The sequence below is a fragment of the Halyomorpha halys genome, unplaced genomic scaffold (assembly GCF_000696795.3).
Source record: "Halyomorpha halys isolate HHAL.00 unplaced genomic scaffold, Hhal_1.1 Scaffold1015.1, whole genome shotgun sequence".
Lineage (NCBI taxonomy): Eukaryota > Metazoa > Arthropoda > Insecta > Hemiptera > Pentatomidae > Halyomorpha > Halyomorpha halys.
The window spans coordinates 527,449-547,956 of NW_027114980.1; the positions used below are offsets into that span (position 1 = coordinate 527,449).

General features: G+C 31.1%; 1 protein-coding gene and 1 long non-coding RNA gene across 15 annotated transcripts in view; one reads left to right on the forward strand and one right to left on the reverse strand.

Moving 5' to 3' along the window:
• The window catches only part of LOC106687829 (uncharacterized), a 70,037-nt gene extending 64,836 nt beyond the window's left edge, over positions 1-5,201 (forward strand). For both annotated transcript variants that reach the window (XR_002945125.2, XR_010844708.1), the window contains one exon: positions 4,879-5,201. This is a non-coding gene — a long non-coding RNA (uncharacterized lncRNA). The remainder of the gene's footprint in view (positions 1-4,878) is intronic.
• Positions 1-20,508, reverse strand: part of LOC106687824 (otoferlin) — a 121,514-nt gene that overhangs the window by 99,651 nt on the left and 1,355 nt on the right. The window lies entirely within an intron of this gene.

A 20,508-nucleotide genomic window follows, 5' to 3' on the forward strand; every position in this document is an offset into this window, starting at 1 on the left:
ATATATTTAAGCTACTTAGGAACTAGATCATGGATATTTTAAGATTATTTTCTCGATTGCTTTTTCAGATGCCTGAAATGGCAATTTCAATACATATCAGTAGTCTTTATTATAGGAAGCTTATGAATTGGAAATAAAATGTCAAAAATTAATGCAAAGGTAGAAGTCAAATTCATACTAAAAATTCTTCACAAATGTATTTGTAGTAATGAGGGATTGCAGTTCAAAAATTCATTTTCCAATTTTTTTTTTTTTTTAAATTATAGTATTCACTATTTGCTATGGGTGAAATATTCTTCAACATAGCATCTTCTGGGAAATCAAACAATTTTAAACTTCATCTGTTTAAAAATAGCGAAGAAGTAGTCGAAATTTCATCTAATTCATAAATAAAATCTGGAATTTAAAGAGTGTGATTTGCTTTATTGAATAATATATGACCGTTAGCAAATAATTTATACTATTATTTTGAACAAAATCATTATAAATTGTAAAATGGACTCACTTGGTTTTGGAATACAACTTCTTATAACTAAAAATACGTCTGAGAAGAAATTTTCAGAAGAAGAAGAAAAAGACAGTTATTATTAATTAAACTTTTGACATACATTTTATCGGTGTAGATTTTTAGTTCCAATTCCACGTTCCCTTCAATTAATAGTGTTGATATGTATTGACAAATAAAAATTTTCATTGCATACATCTGAAAAAACAGTGGAGAAAATTAAATCTATAATCTAGATGCGGTTTCCAAATCACTTATAACAAACAATAGGTATATCCCGAATCTAATCTAAAATGCTTCAGAACAAAGGCGTAGCCAGGATCAAAACTAGGGGGAGCGAGCCATCGTCAATCAGGTTGTGAAATTTCATCTCTGAAAAGGCGAAGGAAACCAAAATTTTAAGAAAATTATATATAATTGTCGCAGTTCTTTATTAGCTATTACAATTAGTAGTTGCTTGAAAAAATTATTTTTTTATTAAATTAATATTTTTTATTAAATTAATACTTGTATGGGGGGTGCAGCTGCCCCTCTTGCCCACCGCTATGTACATGCCCATGCTTCAGAAAATGCTATGTTGAACAATATTTTTTTCTTTCACAATTTTCTGTTATGTATCATCATGAGGTGAAAGATTTCTTCCAAAACCTGAACCAGATTGAATCATACTGAACTGATTTGCAAGAAATCAATCCTTTCACCTCTTGATAATTTTGTGCAAAAACTATTAAAGGAAAAGAATAAATATTAAAAATTGAAAAATAGACTTTGTTGGTTTTGGAATGAAACATTTATACGAAATATTAAAAAAAACACAATTAAATTGAACATAGTGAGTGATTACTGAAGTTCATATACAGTGCACATTCGAACCAAGGCTTTATCAAACCTACAGCGTAATGTGGCAATACTTGTAAAATATCACGAAAACAACTTTTTTCATATCACTTTTGACATTTCTAGTGAAAGTTTCACTTGTTGAAATAAATTGCTAAACGTATTTTTTTAATAACGTGAAACTAGTATTACGGCCATAAATTAAGTCAGTTAGTAATAATCACAATTATTATATCACAAATAAATGATTTCCTTAAATTATAGAATTTCAAATTCACTAAAAACAAAGTAGTTATTAACATTTTGACAGGATACAAAATTACATCAGAATTAATTAAATAATTTAGCAATGGCTTTATGATTAAATAATTTGGTCGGTATTGCTGATTCAACCAATTGTGAAACGTATTCCTCTGACCAAAATTTAAATATGAAAAATACTGTAAACATGAATGATGATACTAAAACTCAACTTAAATATTTATCTATATTGCTAGGTAGCTCCCGAATCTGACCATGAAAATGAAAATCTAAGGTCATTATTCATCAGGGAAATAGTTCTTATAGCATAATACAGCAAAGCAAAGATAATTGAGAAAAAAATATATATTTAAATCACTAAATATTTAGGCGAGCGCATTCACAAGGAAACAGATATTCTCGAAAACATGAACTCTTTACGGCTAAAACTTTTTTAACAAAACAGTTCTTTAGTGTGACGAATGTGAGGATTTGGGGGCCAAAATGACAAACATTTTAAATACCGAAACATTTTTCGGTAAAAAAAAAGAAAGACATATCACATAATGCGGAATATCGCTAAATCGATGTTTTCAATGTTTTTTTTTCCGATTTCTTGCAGTAGAATATTCAAATCGCCACGCCAAATTTCCTCCGTTATTCCTAAACTGTCTACATCGGATTTCCTACGGTTCAGCATTTGCCGGATCAGTGGAATGTTGTCGAAATAATCTTTCTTAGGCAAATTCTACCACCACACCAATAGAGATTGTTCAAGGATACTTGATAACCGCCACTCGAGATTCAAAGAATAGTTTCAATCAATCTTCTACTTCATTTACTATGTTATTTTATATTTAAGGGGCTTAATAGCCTTTAAATAATATTAATCTGAATTAATTAATTGTCATTGTTGCACCATGAAAGGGTCATTCCTGTTCCTGTCTTCAGACTAAAATGGTGTCCCCATAGAAAATAATTTAAATATTAGTTGGCATAAAACTACAATTGGAGTCACATTTATTGTGCATTTACTAGCTAAAATCTTTTAGCTGAAAAATAAACGTAAGAAAATATAATTAATTAAACTGTTCTAACAATAAATCACCACAAAAACATGTATTTCTGAACCCTTCCGCGGCCTATACTAAGGTTGGGAACCACTTGTTTAAAGGCTGCGACCGAGTAAGGTTATTATTTACCTAATTAACTGTTCATGTGAGATTTAAACAGATTTTTTTTTTGTGAAACAGAAAACCCAAAAACATATTAATCTCAAAATCTTCAATTCAATCACCATACTTTCTCCAGGTTAATTATTTATGAACGTTGGATACAAGTATTCGAACTACTAATTCTTTGACTTCTACTAAAAAAGTCCCCTAATTAAAAAAAAAATAGTGTTCTCTTACCAACTAAATAAGCTATCCTGCTTCTTTTTTTGTTTTTGCTCTGGAACTCATTAATTTCACGTTTATTTTAATTTTTGAGGAGAAAAAAAATTCCTACTATTCAAACCCTGTGTGATTCTGATTCAAGATTTATTATTAAATTTATATATATTTTTTTAAGAGGTGGGCCCTTCTTATTTTGCCCTCTAGACAGGACATGGGAAGTTAAAGATATATATAAATCTAATTGGCACTAAAATATATGCAATAATATAAGCTAGTTAATCTAATAAATGTAATATATCGCCTAATATAATCTCGCTCGTATAAACCATTCATTGAGGTGGAAGCTGACTCGAAGCGCTTGCGCCATTGCTGTTTTCCCGTCAATTAAATAGATTTTTGAATGAACAACTAAGTATTTTAGAAAGTGATGGGTATTTTTTTAAAGAAAAATAATTACTTCACGTATTTTACTTGAGTAATGTTTGTTGTTGTTGGCCTTTTACTCGTACGACAAGTTATTGAGAAATAACCTTTCCGACAGTATGTGCACTGATAGAAACGGTAGAGGCTGGCTGATGTAAGCTCGATCGGCTTTCCATTCCGCCGTTCGGAACTCTGCCCTGTCCTTAGCGGTAAGTGGCTTATTCATGCCTTTCTCTTTACCGGGCAAGTTCACCATTCGCTGGCCATTGCACGTTGCAAGAGAGCGTACAACTTTCTTACAACCGGTAAAGAAAACAGCCTGTCGAAAACTTTTTCTTTCATAAATTGACTTGATACCAATTCGTCTCCCTTGACTCCTTTTAACAGTCCACCTAGTACAAGGCTTGTGTTTTATTTTATTTATTTGTATTATGGAATCTAATTTAAAAACAAAACAAAATTCTTTAGTCATGAATATTGCAATAGATTTTAAAAGGCAAAAACCAATGATAAATGTAATTTTATCCACAAATCCGAATATTTCGTTATTTTATGTTCTATTATCATTATTTATTATGTTTGATCAATGGAATAAAAATTTACCTATATTTCCCCCTTTTATTGTAGTGAACATTAGATCTTAAATCAAGAGATCAGCATAAAATGATGGCATAATTTTAATAGTGATTATAATTTAAAATAGGTAAATTATAAAAAAGACTGGATTGAATAAAGCTGTACATTTGTAATGAAATTTTGCATTTAGTGAATAGTACATGTGTTACATGTATTACGAAGAAATAAAAAACATTGAGACAGAATCTCAGCAGTGATTTAATTTTCTTTTTAGAAATGCATAAACAGAAACACTGAAAATAGTAATGTTTTTAATGAAATTGATGGAATAGAAACCGCCTGTATTATTTTTTAAAAACATATAGGAACCATAATTCCAAAACCTCCTGACTACATTTATTACCTAAAGTAAAGTTGCGTACGTCTACAGAGTTGTGTTAGAGGGTTAAAAATGTGCAACCCAATTAATAAGTTGGTTTTGGAGAAGTGCTTTTTTGGGGTCTTAACTTTTGTCTCCTATCAATGCCATTGTTTTTTAAGGTTTTATCTCTTCTGTAGCTCCTTTCCATAGGTAATTAGTTGGTTAAAAATTAGTGTGGTAATAGTTAGTGTTGAGGAAGTTATATTTTGGAGGACCAGCCATTTTTTTTATGATGTTTCGAAATTTTAAAATATTATCCACGTCCTCAGCCCCTCCAAATCAGATCAGAAGATTGCTACTTTGTATTTCAATTGAGTTGTTAGGGAAATACCTGTTGGGATCCAGCTTTTTTCTTTCACCCTAGCTAGGTTTCCATGCGCTAATCAACCAATTCAATCCACTATGTATATGCTTAAAAAAAATAAAATAAAATACGACTTCATGACGGAGCTCTAATGTTAAGATTACATATGTTACAGGACCATAGGAATCGCAAGGTCTATGAGGTAAAGATGGCAACTCGAGGGTACAAACAGCCGCCGAGGGATTTGAGGCATCGCCTTAACAACTTCATAACTGCAGTGGTGATGGTTCGAATCCGAGTTGACTTTTATTTTGTAGTTGTTTCACGGGATGAAAACTTGACCCTCCCACCGTGATAATGAACAATTCCTTAACAAAATGACATGTGTAATGTCATCGCAATACGTTTTGATAAGATTCAGTGGCCAAACCTTCAGGTTTACTAAGCTTTATTGTTATTAATAATATACTATTAAAACATTAATACAAATAAATTTATATTAACTACGGTTTTGTTATTTTTTCGTAATATAATGTCAAGATAACAGCGCTTAAGTTAAACCGCTTATTTAAGGTCATTACCATTATATAATAAGAAATTGGTTATGATAATGACCTTGGAAGCCTCTTTTATTGAACCTTTTTTTCTTTTATTTATTTGTTTTTTCGTCAAAAAAATTATATTTTCACTCGCTGGCTCACTCACTCGTTTAGTTGTATCCATGAATTCATCTTTTTACATAAATAATTGAGCACTCCTTCTTTAATCGTAGAACATTTTTAAGTCAGTCGATGAGTTGATCGCTCATCACGTTTTTAAATTGAAACTTATCAAAATGTTTCCCAAACCCCAAAAGCCGCCAGAACTGATTGCATCCTCTTACCGTCCCATCTCTCTATTACCGATCATGGGAAAAATCCTCGAAAAAACTTATTTTGTAACGCCTATACCCCATCCTAGATTCCAATCATATAGTCCCAGATCACTAGTTTGGATTCCGAACATTCCACTCCACTATCCAGAAATTTCATCGTGTGGTAGACGTTGTCTCGTCTTCTTTGGAGCGCGGAATGTACTGCGCGGGAGTCTTTTTCTAACCATGCTTCCTCTTCCATTCCTGGCAATCCTCCTAGGCGCCTAAAAAGAAGATGGCCTCGTGACCTTATATTGTAAAATGTTAGAGTTCTATTACTGGGTGGTTTCTCTAGATGCTGTATCATATCATTATGATCTTACTTCAAAATTGGTTTATGTATTTTTTATACAGTTGTAAATGTCAATAAGTAAATACATTTTAAAAAATAATTGAAACCAAGAATAATTTTGAAGTCAAGAATAAGAAAGTGGGGTACCTCCCTGGGGTACGCCTCAGCGTGATCATAAACATATCACCTCCTTGTATAATTATTGTTCAAGAAAATGTGCTTCTTTTTAAAGTGCTAAACCCCTAACCCTTCATGGTAGTGCTACGATTATTAGTTGAAAATATTCTGCTTTTTACAATTTTATATTTGAAATCCATTTCTAGTAGTTACCACAAACGTGTTAAGAGTATACGAGCACGGCATCAACAGACTCAGCGATTTCAAGAAAGAAAGATAATTTCAGTTTATCCGTTGACAAGTGGAACGGTATATCTTCCTGCTTGCTTCCTCCTTTCAATTGTTACATAAGTAGAAATAGAAAATTTTCAATATTAGTTTTACCCCAAGGACAAGTAAAATTTAAAAGAGGTTTTTTCGATATTAAAAAAAAAACCAATGCAATTATTTTATGTTCCTTGATTATCCTTAAATTGGAAAACATACTGAAAAATTGTACATGATGCATATGAAACGTATGGCACACTGTTGCCGTATGAGATTTTTCAAAACAAAAAGAAATTACGTGCATCTTAGTTTTAGTATCAAAAACTATGATTGTAATTAAAAACTAAATACAGTGTAAGTTTTGGATATGAAGACGGGCCAGCAAGTTTTTGATACTAAAAAAATGTAATAAGTCATAATATGTACGTAGGACCAGTTAAGTTTAGTCGGTAAACGAGAAAATCTAATTGAAATTAATATTTATTAAAGAACGCTACAAATTATGACACTAAGGTTTAATATTATTTATTTATTAAGTTTATCATCAGTTATAAAAAAAAAACAGTATTAAAAATGCTAGAAAATTTTTAGGCTATGACAAAAAAAACTTGTACTCTTTTACATAAAACTTGTTATTTTGGAAGGTAAGATTGTTTTCCTTAGTCGATTACAAATATTATTCATTGAAAATAATAAATCAGAATAAGAAATACCGTAGAGAATAAAGTATACGAGTATAAAAAATTTCCTGTATATAAGGTCGCATCGACAAGTAGATCATTAACGATGACTGACGAGTTTTTCAGATTCCGCGTCCCAGACCTTGCTATTTCTGTCTTACCACATTCATTATGGCTGACACCTTAACCAACTAACCTAAGTCAATGTCCGTTATATGATTTTGTTTATTTTTCAGGAGGGGTTTGGTAGATTTGATTTTATAACAATAAGAATGAATATTATCGATATTGAAGACCTCTACTTCCAAAAACATAAGGACTTATAAAGTTGAAATTGCTATCGATGATTTCCCTTATGCTATAGATGAGTAATAAAAGGCTGGGTTTCGAAAAATTCGTACTCTAATTGTTTAATGAAATATTATTTCTAAAACCTAAAAAAAAAAAAATAGGTTTGTTGAATAACACTAAAACATTAATAATACAAAACTAAAATTATGTATATCAGAGTATTAGCAAAGATTTGTACTTAGGATTCACATATATTTTGTGCAGGTTTCCATGGAAACGGGTTTCTTTATTTTAACTTATAAAAGAACAGATACATATTGATCATTACATCTCAATGCCTATGAAGCAGAAATTATAAATGGTCATTCTCCTTTCGCCGTTTATGTGCAATAAGCCTGAATTCAGAAAAAAACGGTCCCTAAGTGGTTAGAAAAAAAATTCTTTCCTATTTATTATTAACTTACAAGGTATGTCCAAAAGATATTTGTTGAATTCATTTTGTTAAATACATCTATACTTAATAATACATACAGTTATCTCTTAATAATTTCATTATGTGACAAATGAGTTTAGGAAAATTACCAGTCCAAAAAAAAGTGTGAGCCTTTAGTACATATACATGTATGAATATAAAAAGGATTTTGAGTTGAAAAAATCAATTTAAAAATGAACACTGACAAAGGTTAGATAAAAACAAGATCAGGTTCTACCATCGATGTAGTATTCCTTTACGTCTAAGAAAATATTCAGTCTAAGTTATTTTAATAATTTTTAATATATATCACACTTCTACTAAACACATAATTTCTTTCTCAGACAAAGAATTAATGGCAACTGATAAACAAAACAGAATATCTCACTTAATGTTAAAGAAACAACTTATTTATTGTTTTTGGCGAGTTGACTAATTATTTTTATATTAATTGTTACCCTATTATATTTATTAAGTTATTTTTTCCTTATTAAAAGTTTTTAAAAAATAAGAGTTTTTATATGGCTTAGGTAAATATGCCCTATATTTAGGTTTAGATTTACAGCATATTTAGGACAGGATAGGCCAAAGTTATAGGGTATCTTGACCCAAGATACATTTTTTATTTATTTATTTTTTCAAATTTTTATTAGAAAAAAAAATAAAATGTTAAATAGGTAAAAATTAACATGAAAGTAATAGTTAACTCACCAAAAACAAGGAATAAATAGTTGAAAAAAATATAATTAATGTTTTAATTTTTACTTACGAAAGGCTCTCTGTTCTAAAATAATATGTTTTTCTACATTGTACATAGGACCTTTGTGTTATGATTTATATCAGCCAATGAAGTTGACTATGATTGACCTATCGCGAGCGCTTGTTGAGGAAATTAAGTAGATGAAGGTCAAGCTTCCAGGAATGTATAAACGAAACATTCGTAGCCCTTGAACACGTGAGTAAGTTACTAAAATAAAACTATCATTGAGGAGAAAAAATATCATTTATAAAAATTGTGAATTGTTCCTCTAAAATTTAGAGGAACATTTTACAATCAAATAAAACCACTCGCACCGGGGGTATACGAATATTACAGATGTATCAAAAACTATTGGTACACACAGAACAGAAGAAGTTAACAGCAAATATCAGTTATGATTCAGTGAATGAACATTTATGTATAAGCCATTTGGTTATAACATTTTGGGAGAATAAAAATAGAAAAAGGTACCATTTTTCTAGTTTTTCTAATACTTCACATGTCAACTATAATGTCCAAAGGTATTAGAAACGAAAGAGTTAAAATCTTAGAGCCCACATAACAGAACATGAGACCTGACAGCACTTGTCCGTTCAAATCTGATATACACGGGAATAGAGCAAGATTTCTCTCAGTCCTTTCTGTATTATCCATTAAAGTACTGCTATTAACGAGCCTACTAAATATTCTTTAGGCTAAATATTAGCATGTTTTATTAAACCACCTATGATACTATCGACTTATACATTTGTTCAAGCTACTGTAAAAATGTTTAGGTTTTTCATAAATCAAAATAAAATTAGGATTATGTTCATTTTGTTATATTGTAAAATATTTTATAGAACGAATTATTGGCATAGAGTTAGAAACCTAAGGAAGAGATTATGACGAGTAAGTTGTACCCGTGTCCGTCACAATAGTCAAGAATGTTATTTTTTCTTTTTTTTTCTGAGCATATGAAAACTTTTATTCAATGTATAATACAGGCTGGGGGAATCTCCGAGATACAAATTAAGGTCTCTATTCCAGAAATTGGAGATTTCCTCAGACAATTCCTATCGTATGCATTAAAGGACATTAATTCAAACCTTGAATACACCTTCCTTGCTGAATATTTTTAAGCTAACCAGGCCAGAGCAATATTTAGCCACTGTTTTCGAACTAAACGATCTTTTCTCTTTACAAATTGTGAATTTTAAATAAATTTCGATACATTTAAAATCTTTGTAGAAGCAAAAAGAAGAAAATATCCTTAGTGACAGTTAGCAAAATTCCAGTTTATGAGATACAAATGATTAATCCATGCATGAATCTAACTGGTCAGAATTCTAATAAAGTCCAAGGTGTCTAGGAGAAATGTCAAAAGGAGGTTCAGGGAGCTACTGACTCGAAAAAAAATCAAAATTAAATACGATTCCTGAATTAATAGTTTTTTATCTTTGCTATCCTCCGAATCACTTCGAAATTATATCGAATCTCTACTATTGAGGTGTCATAAATTTTTATAACTCCATTCACCCTGTAGTATCCACCTTCATATCAATGTTTCAATCCATATTAGTTGCACCCATATGTATGCTCCTTTCACATCCTGAACAGCACTTGTTGGCACCCAAAGTAAAGAATATAACAAACACAAGGAAAGCAGCAAGACACAACTTTCGTCGCTCTTGTCTGTCTGCAGACTATCTGACATTTAACTGTTTCTTATTTCTTATAAAATAACATATTACCTGGTCAACGATCGTAACTTCCATCTATGTGCTAATGAAAATCGCAAGCGTGTTGAAAATGCCTCTAGAACGCGGTTTTCAAGTTTGTTTGTTTTTATTTCTAGCTCCTATATGTCGCGATCCCACAAAATAAATCTTGCCATTCACTAACTAGTTATAAAAGACTGACCTATGAACAGGAGTGGGTGCTTGATGACGTATGCCCTTAAGCTGATAAAAATGTTTGTTCCTCCAATTGAACAAGTTAAGCCAGTAATTTTTTATACCAAACCAAACGCATTGTATCATTTTATTACAATAATCTTCCAACTAAAAACAGACGGCTTGATGTGAATAATTACTTCATTCATTTGGTAATTTCTTTCATTAAAAATAATGGAAAAGAAGCAATATATTCAGAACTATGATTATCGAAATTAGAAGATCGACTTTTAAACATTACCAATAGATCAAAATTAAACTTATAAATCTGCGCAGAAATAAAATAATGTTGTGTAAGAGAAGAAATCCACTAGAAAAGTAGACCAGTACACTAAGACAACTGGTGTCACAAGACATTCCGGAATAAGACAAGTGGGAAGTCCATTTCAGTGGCATTCAGGTTACTGACGTCGGTATGCTAATGTTTATAACTAAATTTCGTTTATACGAGCGCTAAAACTGTTTTATTAAACAAACACATTGATGCTAATACATAGATGTACTTTGCAATGCAATTGCTTAGCCATCAGGCTTAGTTTGAACTCCAAGCTTTTTAGGGATGGGCTTAGGATTTAATGTTTATCAGGACTGCTGAGACTAGAATAAGTAAAAATAATATAGTAAAGGGATAATGTCCATAGTATGTTTCATTAAGGACAAGATGTTTTCCTGGACACAGTAATATTTTTTATGAACAAGAAATATGCTCCAATGAAAAGTTACTCGTATAACATTTATTGCGAATTCATTATTGATATCAATTCCCAATTAAGAATAAATAGATAAAAAAATTTGGATTATAAATGGTTTAAAAAAAAATATTTCTAAAACCTTAAAAGTAATAACAATATTTTTTAAAATTCATTATTAACACATAAATACGAGATGATAGAATATTTCTGGGAAATTTTATTTTTGATTAGGAATTGTACTGACCATTCGAGTGCAATGCTTTTCAGTCCTGTCACTAGCCTCAATTTGTTACAATTACCAATATAAAAAAAAAAAAACTCGGATATTTATTCAAAAGCTCGACTTCTTTTAACTCAAATTATAGAAATCCAGTTTTTTCCACTCCGTCAAAACCTTGTTGGAAACAAAACACTTACTATGTAAATAACTGTAAATTTACCAACAGTTCATTGAGGGCGCTTAAAGCATTGTCTCGATACGATCAATACAAAGCGACTAGATAAAATAATCTGGCAGAGTTATAGAGATAGGACAAGCCTTATTAGGCTATTGATGGATTAGACCATGACGGACCCAACAGCGTGAAGAAATGCCCATTGTGAAATTAATGTCATCACTATCATCTCGTTGGAAAGTCGGTCGATGTGTTAATTAGCTAGTATTTACTGAATCCTTGTTCCTTGGTGTAATGAGCTGCAAGGAGCACAGAAAACTGCCCTTATCTTCCAGCGTGTAAAAGCTTCCAGAAATTGCCGATAGTTATGAATTAGTCGACCGCATCGGAGATTGTGGTGAATCACAATTGCACGCGTTAGTTTCAAAGACGTGCTTGTAAGTAACCGAGTTATTGCTCTTTAATTGGACGATTAAGCTATATAAAAAAAAGATAAATCAAAGTGAAAAAGAATTATGCAACGTTTTTAATACAATTATCTATTCAAGCAGAAAATATTCGATTTAGTATAAAACAAAATCTTCATCATTGTCCTACCATCTCTACGATATGAACTCAGATTATTTATAATTTCCAATTCATTGAATCCTTAAGTAAATGATTATTGAATAGCTACTCCCGAAAAGATTTCGAACCTCAAAATGCTTTAAATCAAATTAAGTACCAATAAATGTCAAATATGACAGCATTGTGTAATGAACCTGACACTAGCTCGCCACTGCAACAAGAAAATCAAGCTGGTTAGAACTAAGTCTTACAGGCTTAATCACCTGTTAACTTCACTTAATCTCTCCCTCCGCCTCAAATTAATGATTAAAAGTGTCCTCAGGCCAGCCCTACTCTATGCTCTATGCCCTACCCTTTGCTGACCAACAACAGCCAATTAGCTTCAACAGTTTTAGAGCAGCATGATCAGACGAATAGTACGACATACTTCATTACAACGAGCTATGACTGATCAGATACATACTACACTCTACCTACTGACGGTGATAGAGTTCATCACGAGGAGGCACATCAAATTCTTTGATAGCCTCCTGCCCCGCACAAACCCACCAGTCAGGACACTAACACCGACAGAACGGCCACAAAGATGGCAGACCCACACAGACTAGACTGAGGACAGGTTACTGAACCATTACCGACACAGCAAACCTGGTGTGCCCCAACACCATCAGACTAACACACAAGGATACCTCTTTTCCAAAATATCCAATGTCATCAGCCCCCCTTCAAATGCATTCCCAATGCAGTAAAAGAGCTTCCTTTAACCCGTTTGTTTGTTCATCTTGACCTCAACCCCACGCACCCATAGGGCTTAGGAGAAAAAAAAAAAGGAAATGATGTTTGTAAAGCATGCTATAAATAGTACTGATGGATTCATTTTTATTTTTTCATACCATATTATTCTTCTTTTAAATTTATTTTTTATTCTATTAAAAATATTTTTTGTTGATACTAGAATCTTGCATAGTATGAAAACTTATTGGGCTTTCATAACATGTATACGAAAATGTACTGTTTGTTTCTCTATTCATAAAAAATCTATGTACAAAGTGTGATACTAGAATATAAACAGTTATATTTCATTAACGTTTAATCGATGAAGTTACGATCTTGTAATCATAAACACTTTGTCAATAATTATGCTCTAAAAAATGTTTTGTACTATTCAAACGACCATTTTCTATATTAAGATGTGTCAATATATACCGCAGTTTAAATCTAAATGAATTATAAATTGGCAGCCCTATATTCCTTAGCCCTAACTAATAATGATTCGTTTTTTCATTCTTTTTGTTTAGAAATTAAAATTTGCGGGATATGGTGGTTTTATGATTTTTTTTCTTCGTGAGTTTTTGATTATATTTATTCTACCATTTGTTTTAAAGTAGCCAATAAAGTAACAAGCTATTGGACCCAAATTTTGTAGAATTATGGGACAGAACTAAGAATTCAGTGTCCTACCCTAGTATAGTTATTTATTTAAAATAAAATAAAATTTATCGAGCTATATTAACAAATTTAAAATGTTTCATACCTTATCTACCCTAAATTTCTTCGATTGAATGCAATCAACCTCTTGTACAGACACTATTCCGAAACTGCAGGCAATAAATTACGTGTTTCCTCACTAATCATACAGATTATGGAAATTTAAAGTTATAAAACTGGTGTTATACAAGAGCATCCCCGAATTATCGGGCCTTATTAAAGCGATTTGATGCTTTCTCCATTATAGGGACGTAAAAATAACCCCAGTAGGCATAACGGCTAATTTAGCTGGACAAAAAACCCAAATTCCAAAATCCTCGCAAATAAGAAACTAATTTAGATGATTCATATTTACAGATGTACAGGACGAATCATGATAGTCGCAAAAAGCAAGCATTGTAGTCATACTTCTCAAATTAATTGGTCGAGAATGAATATCCGAACGATCACCTGATTTCTGTATCAAAGGCAGTCGATTATTAAATCAAAAGTTTGGTGTTCGTTTAAAAAATATTACGATGGGATATTCCCCCAAAAGATATGTATACACTTTCATAATTGAACTACTTTCATTCATTTAAAACTTGTTCAAGAAAAAAAATAAGGCATAAAAAAACCCGTTATAGGTTGTTTCACGATAAAAACCTTCTCAAGAAGCATCACGTAACTATTGCTTTCATGCTTAAAAAAGTTTTTATCTCACCCTGTCTGTCTTGGAGAAATTCAAAATTTCAATTTTTTATTTTCTGTTTCTAAGGTTACCGTTGGAATCTAATAGAAAGAAGAGGCATATTTGGATTCGTGTAAAACGGCAGCTATATAACAGAAGGATTGATTGTTCAATCCATTAAAACAAACTATTTTTAATTTGTGTGTGAAGATGGTCGGGTTTGTAGTTAGTGAAGTAGAAATGGATACAACTAAGTGAAATTTATTTTAATTTAACTCATTGTGAAAGATCCGCACGTCAATCAAATCAACCCTGATAAAGGCCTACACGTTGGTAAAAATAAAATATACTTCACTTAGGGTCAGTGCACCAGTAATCTACACTTGAGTGAAAGATCTTGAGTTTTTTCTCCGTAAAATACAGGATTTTATCCAATTTCTTTTATTCCATGATTTTAATATCGATCTAAAATACATTATTCACTTCTACTGTGAAATATCCAATTGACAAATAGTAATTTTCATTTAGTGACAATTTACCCTAGGCATCTATTGCACCAGCAAATTAACTTAGAAAACATTAATGAATTGGCATGAACAGCAATCAGTTTTCACAATAATGTTTTGGTTGAAATTCATAACGTTAATACTATTTTATATAGATAAATTACATATTGCCCAGTTTGAGTAAATGTTTATCTAGAGTTCAGGTTTAAAAGTTATAATGCATATAATGCACCAGGCTGAATTTATTTTTTTTAATTTCTTCTGGCAAATCTATTTCTCTACTTCTGTTTCACTGTCGGGTGTGGTTTGTAAGAAATTTTTAAACTGGTTAACAACTAATCTCTATACAATCTTAGACAGTATAGAAATAACTAAACTATTATTTAGGTGTCATTAACTAGAACAGTGGTTGACAATACCTGGAGTTCCGTCATCTGATTATTGACAACCAGATTCTTCATTTATTGACACTCTCTGTCAAATACTGGAACCATTGATTAATATTAAAAATCTGAATCAGCATTGCGTTTACATTAAAAAATTGATCAAAAGAACATTGTAAACAAAATTTAACGGTATTTCCAATTATTGACGTTAATAATAATTTGGGAAAATAGTTTTTGTTTTTGTGACCTAGACAAAACATAACGATGGCTTACTTCACAGTTGTGTTTAGTACATTTCCTCCAGCTTTACAAAACAAATATAATTAAAGATTTTTTTCTTTTAGGAAAATTACAACTTTTCAATTAATTTTCCCAAACGAGAGAACCCTTAATTGTATTGTTTATAATGCTAGTGGGAATGTTCTTAGCGCCACTGTCATGCAAGCCATCGATATAAGAAATGCTTATTTAAAGATATTACGAACGAGGAAAATAAGAAAGAAATCCGGATAATATTAAAACAAGTTTGCGGTCCACAAAAACAAAACACACTTCCTCAGGCTGGTTTACATAAAATAAGGAGGGCATGATGACTGATACAGATAAGTATCTCCTTTCCCTTTTTTTTCTCGGTCACTGGCAACATCATTTTGGAGGGTTTAGCTTATAACTGGTGCCAATTATGAAAATGTTGGTTGCACCAAATTCTTAATTTTTAAAAACAATAACTCTGTCTGTTAATAACTGGTGCCTTAAGGGTAAGGCACACAGATAGGGATTTGTATTCATTTTTAATCCAAACCCCAGCGTATCCTCTTCTCACATTGAATCTACGAACATTAAACATGTCTTTTATAATTTAGATCTTCATGAGAATAAATTATAACTTTGTTCTTGTCAATATACTCCTGGTCTCTTCAAAACAAAATCTGGTGCGGTACGCGTGTAACACAACTTTCAGTTACATCACTAGTTATGTTCCCAAGTTTAGAGTTGATTGGTGAACGCGTGTTCAACTTATCACTATTTTTGAAATAAAAATCTAAAGACCAGGGAAGACAAATAACATAACACTTTTATTTTCCTGTTGCTGTAAAAACTCTATTTTAGGGTTCTTGTTGGTGGAAATAACAATTATTAACATTTTTTTTCTGCCAAGACTACAACAGTCAAATAAAATGTTCGCGTGCAATCGGGAGAGATTGAACGGTTTTTCCGATTCGAACTCCTCTATCAAATTATTGAATATTTTTTATTTATCCATGGTTTATGGATATTATTCTGTCAGACTAATTTAATGAGAATAAGACCTACATAAAATATTAAATACCATTAAATTGTATGTAGGCATATACCAGTTTTATTACGATGATTGGAGCGGTTTCCGGGAAAATCCGAAAAAAAAAGAAAAATCAATTCTATAAAGTGAAGTCGGCCACTGGATTTTACCATAACGTTGTCACACCCGTGGTATATACCCTCCTTAAATATGCAATTTCATTTTAGTTTAAGTTTTTATTTTTGAGTCAAGTCTACCACACATACACTCACAGATCATTTTGCAAGACTTGGTTAATTGGAATCAGGATCCTTGAAATGTGCATTTTCCGAAAAAAATGGAATTCGAAATTATTAAAGATCACAATATTTCCCCTCACTAAATATTTCGTACATAGGTATATTAAAGTAAGACATAATCGCAAAAATGGCTTTAAACAAAAAATGATCCTGAACTAATAAACTGGACAATAGATCTAGGTCATTTTTAATTAGTCAAGAGTATTCTAGTTATAATTCAGTCGCCAAAAATCTAAGATTAAAAATCTGTTGCAGTATGCACACCAGCCTACTTTGAGACGATATTAATCGTGGACATGGATTTCATTCTTTAAGTAAAATAAAAAAGTTATCAAATAATTACTATTTACACATGAAAACAGTTAATAGAACGAACGGAAAAATTTTTATTTCATTTTTATTATATATCTTATTAAATTAACTATAAAATCTGTTCATAGTTTATAATTATCTATTTTTAGTGACGAGTAGTAAGGTGAGATTTGTTTCAAATAAATCAACTTAAAGATACTTTAGGGAAAGATTTAAAGAAAAAAAAACGCATCCTAATTTATTTAATTAATTTAAGTACTCATAGTGGCCTACACACAAATTTTTTTGTCATTAACCATATTATGAATCACTTCTCATTGACGTAACATTCATGTAAATATAATACAGGTTCGGTAACATTACTCATAATTTCATTTCACAAATTCAACTCCAAAGTCACGTTCTACGCCCAAAATAATTTAAGAATGTACATTTTAGAACCATTCAAGCAATTTCCATAGAAGTTTTATCCAGCTAAAATACCGATTATGTCCACTGTGCAACGGTGCTAGTGAACGGAATTTTTCTTGAGAAGGACTGGATTTAATGACCAGAACCCAGAACCATCACTCCCGTCCTTTGGAAATGATTGCGGTCTGGAGTGTTGCTTCGTGTCTGTGGATCTGTGGTTCCGTTCCGCGTATCTGATCTAAAAATGAACCAATCCATTTGGCCTTTTACATGTCTTCGTTCTGGAAGAGTGGGAGTAAAACTTGAGAAATGAGAATTTCAATTCTCTGGAGTAATTTTAAGAGATGATCAATTCAGCCATTAAATGAGAAGTACCCGGACTGGAAAGGCTAGCTAGTATTGTGCATTGGTTAGTGGTACGAAATTGGTGGAAAATTGTAATATACTAGAAACATTGGTTGGCTCGCCTAATTTCCCAAACAAATAATAATTACTTGTATTAATCAGAATACAAATCTGTTAATTGGAGCGAAATACTAAATTCATCTTCAGATTGTCTCCCAGGAGTAAAGTAAGAACGAAAAACAGGATTTTTAGTTTATAGATTTTTTTTTTTTTTTTTACCAATAGTGAAATCGGAGATAAAGTTATTATTTTCTATGTTTAGTTTTATTTTAGAACTTTTTATTATTCTCCTTGGTGACTGCCTTATACAATAAATTATTTAATATCCATGATTCATGATTTTATTCTTTTACAATGTCTATTCATACTGGTGCTCTTCGATGAAGGCTTATTATTATTCAAGCTTTTGAACATTAAGTAAAATCATCGACTCATTAGGAATTGAACAAATCTTACAACTGAAATTTCAAACCGAAGTGATTGTGGAGAGGAACTTTCAGAACCAATTCTATTCATTACAATAGCTGTTATTGGCTTTGGTTTACAGCATCTTCGCTTCATGCAGCTTTGTTCTTCTGAATACCAGAATGATGTTTTTCTATTATTTTTTTTTTCTGTCTCATTTGTTATTATTAACGTTTAATGTGTTTTAATTTATTTTATATTACTTTGGAGGTGAGAAAGCGCATAATTTAATATTCAAACACCCAAAGAGAAAAGATAAAGTTTCGACGGGAAAGTCAGGAATTGATAGTTTTGCGATCTGACATAATTAAGATTCTGAAGTGAATTGCGCAAGGAATGTTACTCTCTGATAAAAAAAAAAAAAAAAAATACAACCTTATGCGAGAATAAAATTAACAGTTTTCTAGATAGGCACAAATTAGGCTTTGGTCCACACTAATTCTAGCAATATCCTCCCAAATAAATTGGTTATCAAGAAATACTTATCACTCTTTTTTGTTTAAATTTTTAGAGTACGTTAATTTCCTTGGTTGTTAATATAGCCCTAGTGATGATGGAAAAAGACATTTTTTTTAACTCCTATTTTCCACTCCTAATATATGAGAAAACTATCAAAAAAAGGATCTTTTTTTTACATCAATTCACTAACATTATATGTTAGTTGAGACTGCGCGTCTTTCTGCTGGTAAGACTGGTGGATTTCTATCCTGTTATTTTGCCTCCCACTTACGTAAGCGTATGCCTGTTTGATTGATTTGTTTGAATTTTCAAATTCGTTAGGTCCGTTCATGTGAATTTAAGTCCTGTAAGTTTCAAAACAACCCCGCTTGAGCTTCTGAAATATTCGTTCGTGTATGACAAGCTATTAAGTCTCAGAAAGTACAATACTGGATTAGTTTAACTTTACTGGTAGTTGAATGTTAGTCATAATTTTATATTCTTTATAGGAATAAACATATTTTTCTAATATTCCGTATTCTTTGAATGCATTAAGTTCCTGAGTTTTCGCCCGGATGTACTAGTAAACAATTTACTGTCCTATTTGTAGTGTTATTGTGTCCTATCTCCTTTATTCGTAGTTCTAACACCCTTCCAATCTTCAAATCCCGTATCTTCCACTACCTTCTGTCCACCCAATTCCGGAAGAATAACAATTGAAAGTTTCAAAAAAGCTTTATATATTTTCTGTATTTTATGTCTTAGATCTTGGTTTATAATTGTAAATATGTACACTAGCAGAAATTATATCTTTTCATTAATTACTTTTTAGTTTAATTGTATTTGATTTTTATCATTTATTTTCTTTTTATTTACTATCAGAAGTCATTGTATGTTTTATGATATGACAAGTGGTTTCATTTTATTTGTTTTATCATTAGTTTATATATTCTGTTAATTATGGTTGATTAATTGTATATTTTTAAATTTACTGTATTATTTTATTTTATGACATCTTGTAATTTCATCTCTATTTTGTAATTTACTCTAAGAATCTAAAGCCTAATTTTGACGCCTGTAAATTATTCTAAAGGGATCAATCCCGGAATAAATAAAGATTATTATTATTATTATTTGTCTTTTATGCTATATATCGTAATTATGTATTAGAGAAAAGATTTAGAATTGCTGTATAGCGAGTTAGATCTAAAACGATATTTTCAAGTCTTTGTTTAAACTGTGATCATGTAAAATTTTGTTGATAAAAATTAGTACACGATACGAACATATTTACAGGATTAAAATGAGTAACAACTTCTATATGATTTGTTTTCGTGAAGATTTGTAAATGTTATTATACGTTTTAAACTTGTGACATTTTCAGCGCTGTCTTGTGGATGTTTTGACTTGAGGTGAAACATCAAACTCTTTAGTCTTACCTCGAATTGCACATTACATGCCTTTCGCTTTCAGTTAATAACCACTGAACCGTGGTTCCTCTCGATGTTACTATTAATGCATCTCAACCTGCAGTAGATACTACGAATACCTTTAGTAATTAGTGACGAATATATGCAGGCACAATATTTTAATAACACGCTTCTCATATATTAGTATAAACTTTCATTTTTCAAAACGAAAAAAATAATAAGTCTAAATAGTGTAATCTATCCTACCTGCTCTAGTCGGAATCCATAAGTACGTTATACCCAAATAAACAAAGAGTCTATAATGTTTCCCCCCCTTTTTTTTTTACTGAATTTGAA